This window comes from Sarcophilus harrisii, chromosome X, assembly GCF_902635505.1.
Source record: "Sarcophilus harrisii chromosome X, mSarHar1.11, whole genome shotgun sequence".
NCBI lineage: Eukaryota > Metazoa > Chordata > Mammalia > Dasyuromorphia > Dasyuridae > Sarcophilus > Sarcophilus harrisii.
In genome coordinates this window covers 52,606,836-52,616,625 of record NC_045432.1, presented here as the reverse complement: position 1 = coordinate 52,616,625, position 9,790 = coordinate 52,606,836, and the positions used below count along the sequence as shown (strand labels likewise).

General features: G+C 47.6%; 2 long non-coding RNA genes across 4 annotated transcripts; both read right to left on the bottom strand.

Annotated features, from left to right (window-relative positions):
• Positions 1-776: 776 nt before the first annotated feature.
• Positions 777-1,193, bottom strand: LOC116420261. The gene is made up of 2 exons (XR_004230562.1): positions 1,121-1,193; positions 777-1,011 (listed from the first exon to the last, which is right to left on the bottom strand). It is a non-coding gene; the product is annotated as an uncharacterized LOC116420261 (long non-coding RNA).
• Positions 1,194-1,392: 199 nt separating this feature from the next.
• LOC116420260 lies at positions 1,393-4,413 on the bottom strand. Of its 3 annotated transcripts, XR_004230560.1 has the most exons (4): positions 4,291-4,413; positions 3,891-3,945; positions 2,057-2,164; positions 1,393-1,514 (listed from the first exon to the last, which is right to left on the bottom strand). It is a non-coding gene; the product is annotated as an uncharacterized LOC116420260 (long non-coding RNA). The 3 variants fall into 3 exon arrangements; XR_004230559.1 differs by lacking the exon at positions 3,891-3,945 and having other exon boundaries at positions 4,291-4,407; XR_004230561.1 differs by lacking the exons at positions 3,891-3,945; positions 4,291-4,413 and adding an exon at positions 4,004-4,048.
• Between the last annotated feature and the right edge of the window lie 5,377 nt (positions 4,414-9,790).

Sequence of the window (9,790 nt, the reverse complement as noted above, 5' to 3'; positions counted from 1 at the left end):
TGTTTTTTTGAATTTTACCTACTCCCTTTTGCCATTGTCACTAAAGTCCAAGACTTTCTCAAGAAGGAAAAGGGTCGGTCTCTTGGGGAGCACATAAGGATTAGATGTGTCCTATCTTTCTCCCTGCCTGTTTCAGAGTGTATATAGCACTGGGCCTGGCATCAGAAGACCAGTGTCTAAATTCTGCTTCAGGAACTTTGTATAACTATACAACTGTCTGCCTTGGTTTCTGCCTTGGTTTCCTCGACCATAAAATGAGAATAACAGCACCAACCTTACAAGGGTATTGTGAGGGTCACACCTGGCTCCTACTAAGAGCTACATGAATGCAAATTCTCCTCCCCTCTAAGCAAAGGATTTTGGGAGGCCATAGCAAGAGTTACCTAAATTGAAAACAAAGTGAGGCTAACGGCGGAGTGTGAACAAACAGACAAGACACAAGAATTTCTCACAGTCCAATTATTTGACTGAGTAGGGGTCAGAAACCACGATGGGTCAGAAACCACCATGGGTCAGAAACCACCATTGTCTCCTCAAACAGGGGGAATACCCTCATGAGGGAAGTCCAGCTCGTCATAAGCAGGTGGAGGGGTCACACTGGGCTGAACAGAAGCACCATATTCTGGGTACATGAAGCCGTTAATGGTTGATATCCCATTTGTTTCCCTTTGGATCTCGTCTTGGGCAACTTGGGAATCTTCCGACTGTGACCAATCCATGGGATCACTTTGGTATAACGAGGCTGGAGAGGGGCTGGACACTGGGGTCTCTTGGAAGTCGTGATTATGAGTGTATTCTTGTTTGTTTCCCTCCGTCCCTACAAAGGACCTCCAGGTAAAGAAGACGAGGGTGCTTACGATCAGCAGTGCTGCCCCGAGAAGGAATATCATTATGAGGATAAGATCTGGGTCGTCGTTGGGCTGCCCGAAGAAATTGAATACCTTCGAGTATCCTTTCCAGGTCTCATTTGGCAAATCTGAGGTAATGTTGTCCATGCTCCCATTGAAATTACTGGCAGGAAATGGAGAGAAAAGATCAATGGCAAACTTCAAAATACTCTTTTCCCTACCCACCGTGTGGGCTGCTGGCAGCCAGTAATAATCTAGAACTGAAATCCTACCTCGAATCCCAAGGGACTCTATGAGAAGTGTCGGGTGAAGACTGTATAGGAAACTGCATAGTCATGATGAGAACTAGGTAACAAAAAGGAACAAAAGTAGAAAACTCCCATTAGTATCTGACACCTCCCCCCCACCCACGCACCCCTAGCACTCAATAGGGTGAATCCCAACTCATGCCCCACTCTACTCTTCCCCATTCCCACTTTTCCCTATTCCCAGGAGTCCCCCCACACACACACTTTCAAGTCCCACCCCTGAGATGATACATGCCATTTATTCTTTATTCTCAAATCGGTCTTGGGCTTCTTCAAAACTCCAGTTCAATGGTGTAAAATAATTGTTCCAGGAACTCACTGGCACGGTAGTGAAGAGTAGTTTTGATCTAGAGAAACACTGAAAAGAGAGACACAATGAGCTTGAGACTAAATGACAAGGCCTTTAGACCTCGAAGGAAGCACCTGCACAGTGAGGCTAAGGCTACAAAACTTCTCTAGACAGGCTTTGTCAGTTTCCCAAAACATCCTTCTCCACTTGGCAGAATAAGGGACCGAGGCTGCCCCCTACCAGGGCCATTCCCAAACCCAAGAGTGTCTCACTTTGAGGCGGGGCAGCAGACATTCAAATATAAAGGCACTTAACATCTTAAATCATCAGGGAAAAAAGTGGAGTAACCTCCTCTGAGGCACGTGCCATTGGAGTTTATGAACTTGTTTTTAAAAATATTTTGCTAACTATTTCAAGATATTTTGTGGATAAACCATCCCATTAAAGAGCCTACTATTGCTCCCAGTGAGATCTGATGACTGGGTTCCATTCCCACACCTTTTCATGTGGAAAACAAAAGATTTGTGGGAGGGAATGGATGGTGTGACCAAAAGCACCTAGCTCACAGCTGATCAGCAAAGGGCACATTAGAAGACAGTTTTTCTTCTTACGCTTTTCAGGATGAGTCCCTCTTGGTATGGGCAGGCTCCCTCCTGTCCCCGTTCGATCCTGAAAGCCCTGCTGTCAGAGGACGACTGCGCTGCTGCTGGCTTTGGAGTCTGTTGGAGGAAGCAGATCAACAAATATATGCCCTTGTCCCATCTGCTTGGGAGGGCTCCGTGTTCCTTACTATTTCCTTTGGGATCCAAAAGGACATGAAGCATAAACATCACCAGGAATTTTAAAATAACAAAACAGAGTTTAATTGCGGTGGGAGAGTGGGCTTGGATGGGAGCAGGGAAGCAGAAAGAGCACAGGGTCTGGTGAGACGTGGGGGAAGTGGGGCTCCAATCCAGCCTCTGCCACTGGGCAGGGGCACACACTTAAGCCGCCATTTCTGTCACTGCAGAGTGGGGGCCAGATTAAGCTGTGTACCAAGGTTTCTGTGCAGATCAAATGAGATTTGTGTGTATGATAATACCTATTATAGTAACATAGAATAAACACACAAATCTCATTTCATATATAGGAAATCGATTTATAGAAATCATATGTGTGTATGAACACACATACACATACATTTCAAATGCTTTTGCCAGGGAAAAGAAAGCAGAGAATAATAAACAAAATGACTAAAAGAATATAAATCAAACCACCATTGAGAGGCAACAAAATTCTGCTCAGTCAATGTTAGTAATGTGCCATTAAAATTAAAGGACATGTCCCCCCTCCCTTTGGATTAATAATGAGAAGCTGTTTGGGGGAATATACTTAAGGAAAGGGGGGGTTGTTTTAGTGTTTGTTGGAAACCGTCTGCTGTTTCGTAACAAAATATATCAATCAATTTAAAAAATAGAAGCAAAAAAAGCCTCCCCAAAACTCTCTCTGTAAATGTCAGCTATTATATTATTATTATTCCACATCCCTGCTGGGGAGCTAACCAGCCTTCCACTATAAATACATCATCAATAGGGGGTTACCATAGCAACATTGAGGCAGCTGAAGGATCTTATAGGTCATAGACTGCTGCTGAAGTCACACTTAGGTCATAGAGCAAAGGATTCTGGGGCTGGAAAAGAGCCTAGGGAGCATCTGAGCATCTAGACTGACTGTCAGTTTACACATGGGGAAACTGATGTCAAAAAAGGTTAGGAACTCATGTAATCAGAATGCTGAACTTGAATTTAAAGAGGCTGTTGTTTAAAATACAATTTGTGTGGCTTGGTATAACTTCCCTGAGCCTCAGTTTTCATACCCTAAAATGAGGAGGTTGAATTAGATTACCTTTCCAACTCTCACTGAATAGATTTTTGACTTTGTCAATAGGAAAATGGGTCTCCATTTCAGGAGTTTGGTTTTAAGTTGATTTGTTCAAGCTCACAGGGCAAGCCAGCGTTTTCAACTTCCAAGCCAGGGTTCTGTTATGCTGCCAGAGCTGGGTAAAGGAATCTTTAACCCAAGGGAGGAGAGCTAATGGTTGGAGAATTGAGGTCACAGGATCAGAGATCTGGACCTGGAAGGGACTCCCAAAGGCCCACGGAGTGGACTTTACAAGTGACGAAATGAAGCCCCCACCCCCCACCCCTCCCGGGAGTGATTTGCCGGTTCTTTTACACGCGTTAAGTTAGCTGCGTTCCAGGGCCTTTGAGATCAGAACCAGGGTTCTGTGTCAGGAAAGCCACCAAACAAAGCCACTTTAAGCCTACACTCCTCTTTCTAAGGAAAGGATACCTTCTTTCCCAGTACCCGACACCCACCAAAATCACATTAGTTCTACCATTTTTACCACCATCCCTTAAAAAACACTATCAGATTTTAGAAACTTTTCCATTGCAGCAAACGTACCCTTATCGTGATACCCGCCAAAATCACATTATTCCTGCCACTTTTACCGCCATTCCTTAAAAAAAAAGACACTTTACCAGATTTTAGAAACTTTTCCATTGCGGCAAATATACCCTTATCGTGATACCCGCCAAAATCACATTACTAGAAGTAATTTTACCGCCATTCCTTAAAAAGACGCTTTCTCAAACTAGAGGAATTTTTCCATTGCAGCAAATGTACCCTTCTCATGCCCCACTCCCTCACCCCCCCAGCCCTAAATCCCTTCCCTCCCAGTTAGTAAAGAACAAGTAGTGCCCTTCCCATCCCTGGATACCCCCATCCTTGTTCCGCCCTTTCCACCCAATGTCTCACCTATTCCTCCCATAGCCCTGTCCCAGCCTAAGTCCCGCCCCCTTACTTTTTCTTTCTCCTTGGAGGTTGGAAGCCTTGCCTCTGTGTAGCCCCCCCCACTGGGGAGAGCTTCCCAACTGCTCCACCTTCCACAGTCGCCCTTAACTGTCTGACTTTTCAGCTGTGGTTGGCAGGTATTTATTCATTACTGCCCCATTCATTGGCTGCCCCACCCTGCCGCCAACCAATCAGGAGGCGAGCATTGTGCTCAACAGACCTAACCATTGTGACCTCAGTGGCCACAATTGAACACTAGCTGAAGCCTACCCCCTACTGGGTGATCAATAAACTTTAATAAAATGCCTACTTTATTCCTTGCATTGTATCAAGTATTGGGATTATAGAAAGGGCACACGATCTAATCATTAGACTTGTACCCGTGGGTGGTGGGAGGGGTGGTGGAGATATATCACGAAGGGGAAAAAGTGGTCAGTGCCCTCCAAAACCCCTCAACTTGTCCTTTCTTTTCTAAGCTGTTAACTCTTTCTTGCATAACCTTCCATTTCTTTTCTCATTTTTTCTTCTGCCTGTCTTGTTTATCTTATTACAGTCTTTTATGAGCACTTCTAAGAAGCCTCTTTGGGCTTGAGACCAATTTATCTCACTCTTTGAGATTTTCTCTGTGGTATTTTCTCATCTGAGCTCATGTTTTGGTCTTTGCTGTCCCCATAGTAGCTTTGTATGGTTAACATCCTTTTCTATTTCTTGATCGTTTTCTTTCTTTTTTTTTTCCTTCTATTTTGTGACTTTCATGGTCAAGCTCTGCTCCTGGGTTGCAGGAGGCACTGTCCAAAACTCGTGCAGCTCTGAGACTCAGCTTTGAGCAAAGGGGCCCTTTGTATTTAGAATATTGCTTTCAGCAGAGGGTAGCCCTACCTGCTCTCTCTAGGCAACAACCTGGTTTCCCAGACTGGAAATTTGATAGGGGCCTGGTATGTATTTCATACCCAGGGGTACCCCACCGTTCTTTCTAGGAAACAGCCTGGTTTTCCAGACTGACAATTTGGCAGGAACCCTGTGTGTGTTGTTGTGGGCAGTCCTTGCATTTTGTGTTTTGCTCATAGCAGGAGGTAGCCCTACTTGTTCTCTCCAGTTAACACCCTGGTTTGCCAGAGTGGCAATTTGGTAGAGGCCCCCTGTGTTGAAGTATGGTTCACATTAGGGGGTAGACCTACCTGTTCTCTCTAGGCAACAATCTGGTTTCCCACAGTAAAAATTTGACAAGGGCTTCTAGTGTTTGGTATCTTACAGTAGGGAATAGTCCTATCTACTCTTTCCAGGAAACAGCTTAGATTGCTAGACTGGCAAGTTGGAAGGGGCACCTGGAATTTGGTGTGTGGCTCACATTAAGGGGTAGAACCATCTGTTGTTTTCACGCAACAGCCTGGCTTGCCAGACTGGAAATGTGCCAGATGGCCCTTGTGCTTTGAGTCTGTCTTGCTCACAGGATAGGATAGATCCACCTGTTCACTCCAAGCAACAGCCTCATTTTCTAGGCTGGCAATTTGTCAGGGGATCCTTGTCTTTGATGTCTTTCTCACAGCTGGGGGTAGCCCATTCTTTTCTCTACATGTAATAGCCTGATCTGTCAAGGCTGTCAATGTGGAAGAGGACCCTGTGTTTGCTGTGACGCTCACAGTAGGGGTAGCCCCACATATTCTCTCCAGGAAACAGCCTGGTTTGCTAGACTGGCAATTTGGCAGGGCCCCCCATGTTTGGCATATTGCTCACAGCAGGGATTAACCCACTCTGTTCTATCCAGACAACACTTTAGTTGCCCGGACTGGCAATTTGGCCCTGTGTTTGGTATCTTGCTCACAGGAGGAGGTAGTCCTACCTGCTCTCTCTAGGGAAAAACTTGGTTTCCCTGACTGGAAATTTGGCTCCTGTGTTCAGTGTCTTGCTCACGACCAATGTACTCTCTCTCCAGGCAATGGCCTGGTTTCCCAGACAAGAAATTAGGCTGGGGCCCCTGTGATTGCTGTCAGAGAAGGGGTTAGTCCCAACTATACTTTTCAGGCAATAGCCTGGTTTCCAAAGCTGACAATTTGTCAGTGGCCTCGTGTTTCTTGTGTTGCTCACAGCATCAGGTAGTCCCATATGTTCTATCCAAGCAACAATCTGATTTCCCACAATGGGGATATGAGAGGAGCCCCTTGTGTTTGGTGTCTTGCTCAGAACAAGTACTAGCCTCTTCTGTTCCCTCCAGATAAAAGCCTGTTTTCCCAGACTGAATATTAGGCAGGGGTCCCTGCGTTTGGGGTGTTCCCCACAATACCAGGTAGTCCATCTGTTCTTTCCAGGCAATGTCTGGTTTCCTAGACTGGCAATTTGGCAGGGACACTCCAGTTTGGGGTCTTTCTCACAGCAGGGAGTAGCCCCTTCTGTTCTCTACATATAATAGTCTGTTTTCTTAGAATGCACGTTTTCCAGGGGCCTCTGTGTATGGTGTCTCCCACAGCAGGGGGTTGCCCCACTTGGTCTCTCCAGGCAACAGCCAAGTTTGCCACACAGGGAATTTGGCAGGGGCCCCTTCTGTTTCCTTTGTTACTCACAATAGGGGGTAGCCCCACCTGGCAACAGCCTGGTTTGCCACCCTGGCAATTTGTTGGAGGGGGTCTCGTTCACAGCAGGGGGTAGCCCCACATATTCTTCCCGGGTTTGCCAGCCTAGAAATTTGGCAGGGGCTTCTTATGTTGGAGTCTTGCTCACAGCAAGGGATAGCCCCACCTGTTCTCTCCAGGCCACAACCATGTTTCCCAGTCTGGCAATTCCCCAGGGGAACCTTGTGTTTGGCGGGGGGGTGGGGGAGTTGGGAGGGAGTTGCTCATAAAAGGGGGTAGCCCCTTCTATTCCCTACAGGTAATATCCTGCTTTATCAGAATAATGTGGATGGGGCCCCTGTGTTCCGTGTATTGCTCTCAGCAGGGGGTTGCCCCACTTGGTCTCTCCAGGCAACAGCCAAGTTTGCCACACAGAGAATTTGGCAGGGGCCCCTTCTGTTTCCTTTGTTACTCACAATAGGGGGTAGCCCCACCTGGCAACAGCCTCGTTTGCCACCCTGGCAATTTGTTGGAGGGGGTCTCGTTCACAGCAGGGGGTAGCCCCACATATTCTTCCCGGGTTTGCCAGCCTGGAAATTTGGCAGGGGCCACTGGTTTTTTTTGGGGGGGGTAGGTATGCTCACAGCAGGGGGTGGTTCCATATATTCTTTTCAGCTTTACCAGACTGGCAATTTGGCAGGAGCTCCTTGTGTTGCAGTCTTGCTCATAGCAAGGGATAACCCCACCTGTTCTCTCCAGGGAACTCTTGTGTTTGAGGGGGGGATGTCTTGTTCATATCAGGAGGAAGCCCTACTTGTTCTCTTCAGGCAACAGCCTGATTTCCCAGACTGGCAACATGTCCCCTCTGTTTGGGGTCATGCCAACAGTAGGAGATAGTCCTACCTGTTCTGTCCAGGCAACAACATGGTTTCCCAGACTGGCAATTTGGCCCTGCATTTGGTGTCTTGCTCACAGCAGGGGAAAGCCCGCCCTGTTCTCTCCAAGAAACAATCTGATTTCCTAGGTTGGCAATTTGGTAGGGGACCCTTATGTTTGAATTCTTGCTCATAGCACAAGGTAGACCTTTTGTTTTAGTTTTTGTTTTGTTACAGGAAATAGAATGGTTTCCCAAACTGGAAATTTAACAGGGCCCTTCTGTTTGGTGAGTTGCTCACAGAAAGAGATAGCCCCAACTGTTTTCTCCAGGAAACAACTAGGTTTCCTGATGGTAATTTGGCAGGGGCCCCTTTTGATGTCTTCCTTACAACAGGGGGTAGACCCTTCTATTCCCTCCAGATAAAAGCTTGTTTTCCCAGACTGGAAATTAGGCAGGGGCCCCTATGTTTGGTGTGTTGCTCATAATACCAGGTAGTCCCACTTGTTCTTTCCAGGAAAAGCCTGCTTTGCCAGACTGGCAATTTGGCAGGGGTACCCCAGTTTGGGAGGGTCTTTCTCACAGCAGGAGTTTGCCCCAATCGGTCTCTCCGGGCAACAGCCTTGTTTGCCACACTGAAAATTTAGCAGGGGCCCCTTCTTTTTCCTTTGTTACTCACATATAATACAGGGTAGCCCCACCTGGCAATAACCTGGTTTGCCACCCTGGCTATTTGGCAGGGGCCACTGGGTCTCACTCACAGCAGGGCGTAGCCCTGTATTTTCTTTTCAGGTTGGCCAGACTGGAAATTTTGCAGGGGCTCCTTGTGTTGGAGTCTTGCTAATAGCAAGGGATAGTTCCCCCCCCACACCGCGTTCTCTCCAGGCCACAGCCTTGTTCCCAGACTGGCAGTTTCCCAGGGGACCCTTGTGTTTGGGGGTGGGCTTGCTCACAGCAAGGGGTAACCCCTTCTATTCCTTCCACATAAAAGCCTGTTTTCCCAGACTGGAAATTAGGCAGGGGCCCCTGTGTTTGGTGTGATGCTCATAGCAGGGGGTAGACCAATCTGTTCCCTCCAGGCAACAGCCTAAAATTGCCCATACTGGCAATTTGGCCCTGCATTTGGTGTCTTGCTCACAGCAAGCATAGTCCTACCTTCTCTCTCTAGGTGCCAACCTGGTTTCCCAGACTGGAATTTTGACAGGGGTCCCTTGTGTTTGGTGTGTAGCTCACAGCAAGGGGTATCCCACCATTCTTTTGGGGAAACAGCCTGGTTTGCCAAAGTGGCAATTTGGTAGGGACCCCTATGTTTGGTGTCTTGATCACATCAGTGGATATCCCCATCTGTTCACTCAAGGCAACAGCCTCATCCTAGGCTGGCAATTTGCCAAGGAACCCTTGTGTTTGGTGTTTTCCTCACAACAAAGGGTACACCCTTCTATTCCCCCCAGATAAAAGCCTGCATTTCAGACGGGAAATTAGGCAAGGTCTGTTGCTCACAATTTGGCAGGGACACTCCAGTTTGGGGTCTTTCTCACAGCAGGGAGTAGCCCCTTCTGTTCTCTACATATAATAGTCTGTTTTCTTAGAATGCACGTTTTCCAGGGGCCTCTGTGTATGGTGTCTCCCACAGCAGGGGGTTGCCCCACTTGGTCTCTCCAGGCAACAGCCAAGTTTGCCACACAGGGAATTTGGCAGGGGCCCCTTCTGTTTCCTTTGTTACTCACAATAGGGGGTAGCCCCACCTGGCAACAGCCTGGTTTGCCACCCTGGCAATTTGTTGGAGGGGGTCTCGTTCACAGCAGGGGGTAGCCCCACATATTCTTCCCGGGTTTGCCAGCCTAGAAATTTGGCAGGGGCTTCTTATGTTGGAGTCTTGCTCACAGCAAGGGATAGCCCCACCTGTTCTCTCCAGGCCACAACCATGTTTCCCAGTCTGGCAATTCCCCAGGGGAACCTTGTGTTTGGCGGGGGGGTGGGGGAGTTGGGAGGGAGTTGCTCATAAAAGGAGGTAGCCCCTTCTATTCCCTACAGGTAATATCTTGCTTTATCAGAATAACAATGTGGATGGGGCCCCTGTGTTCCGTGTA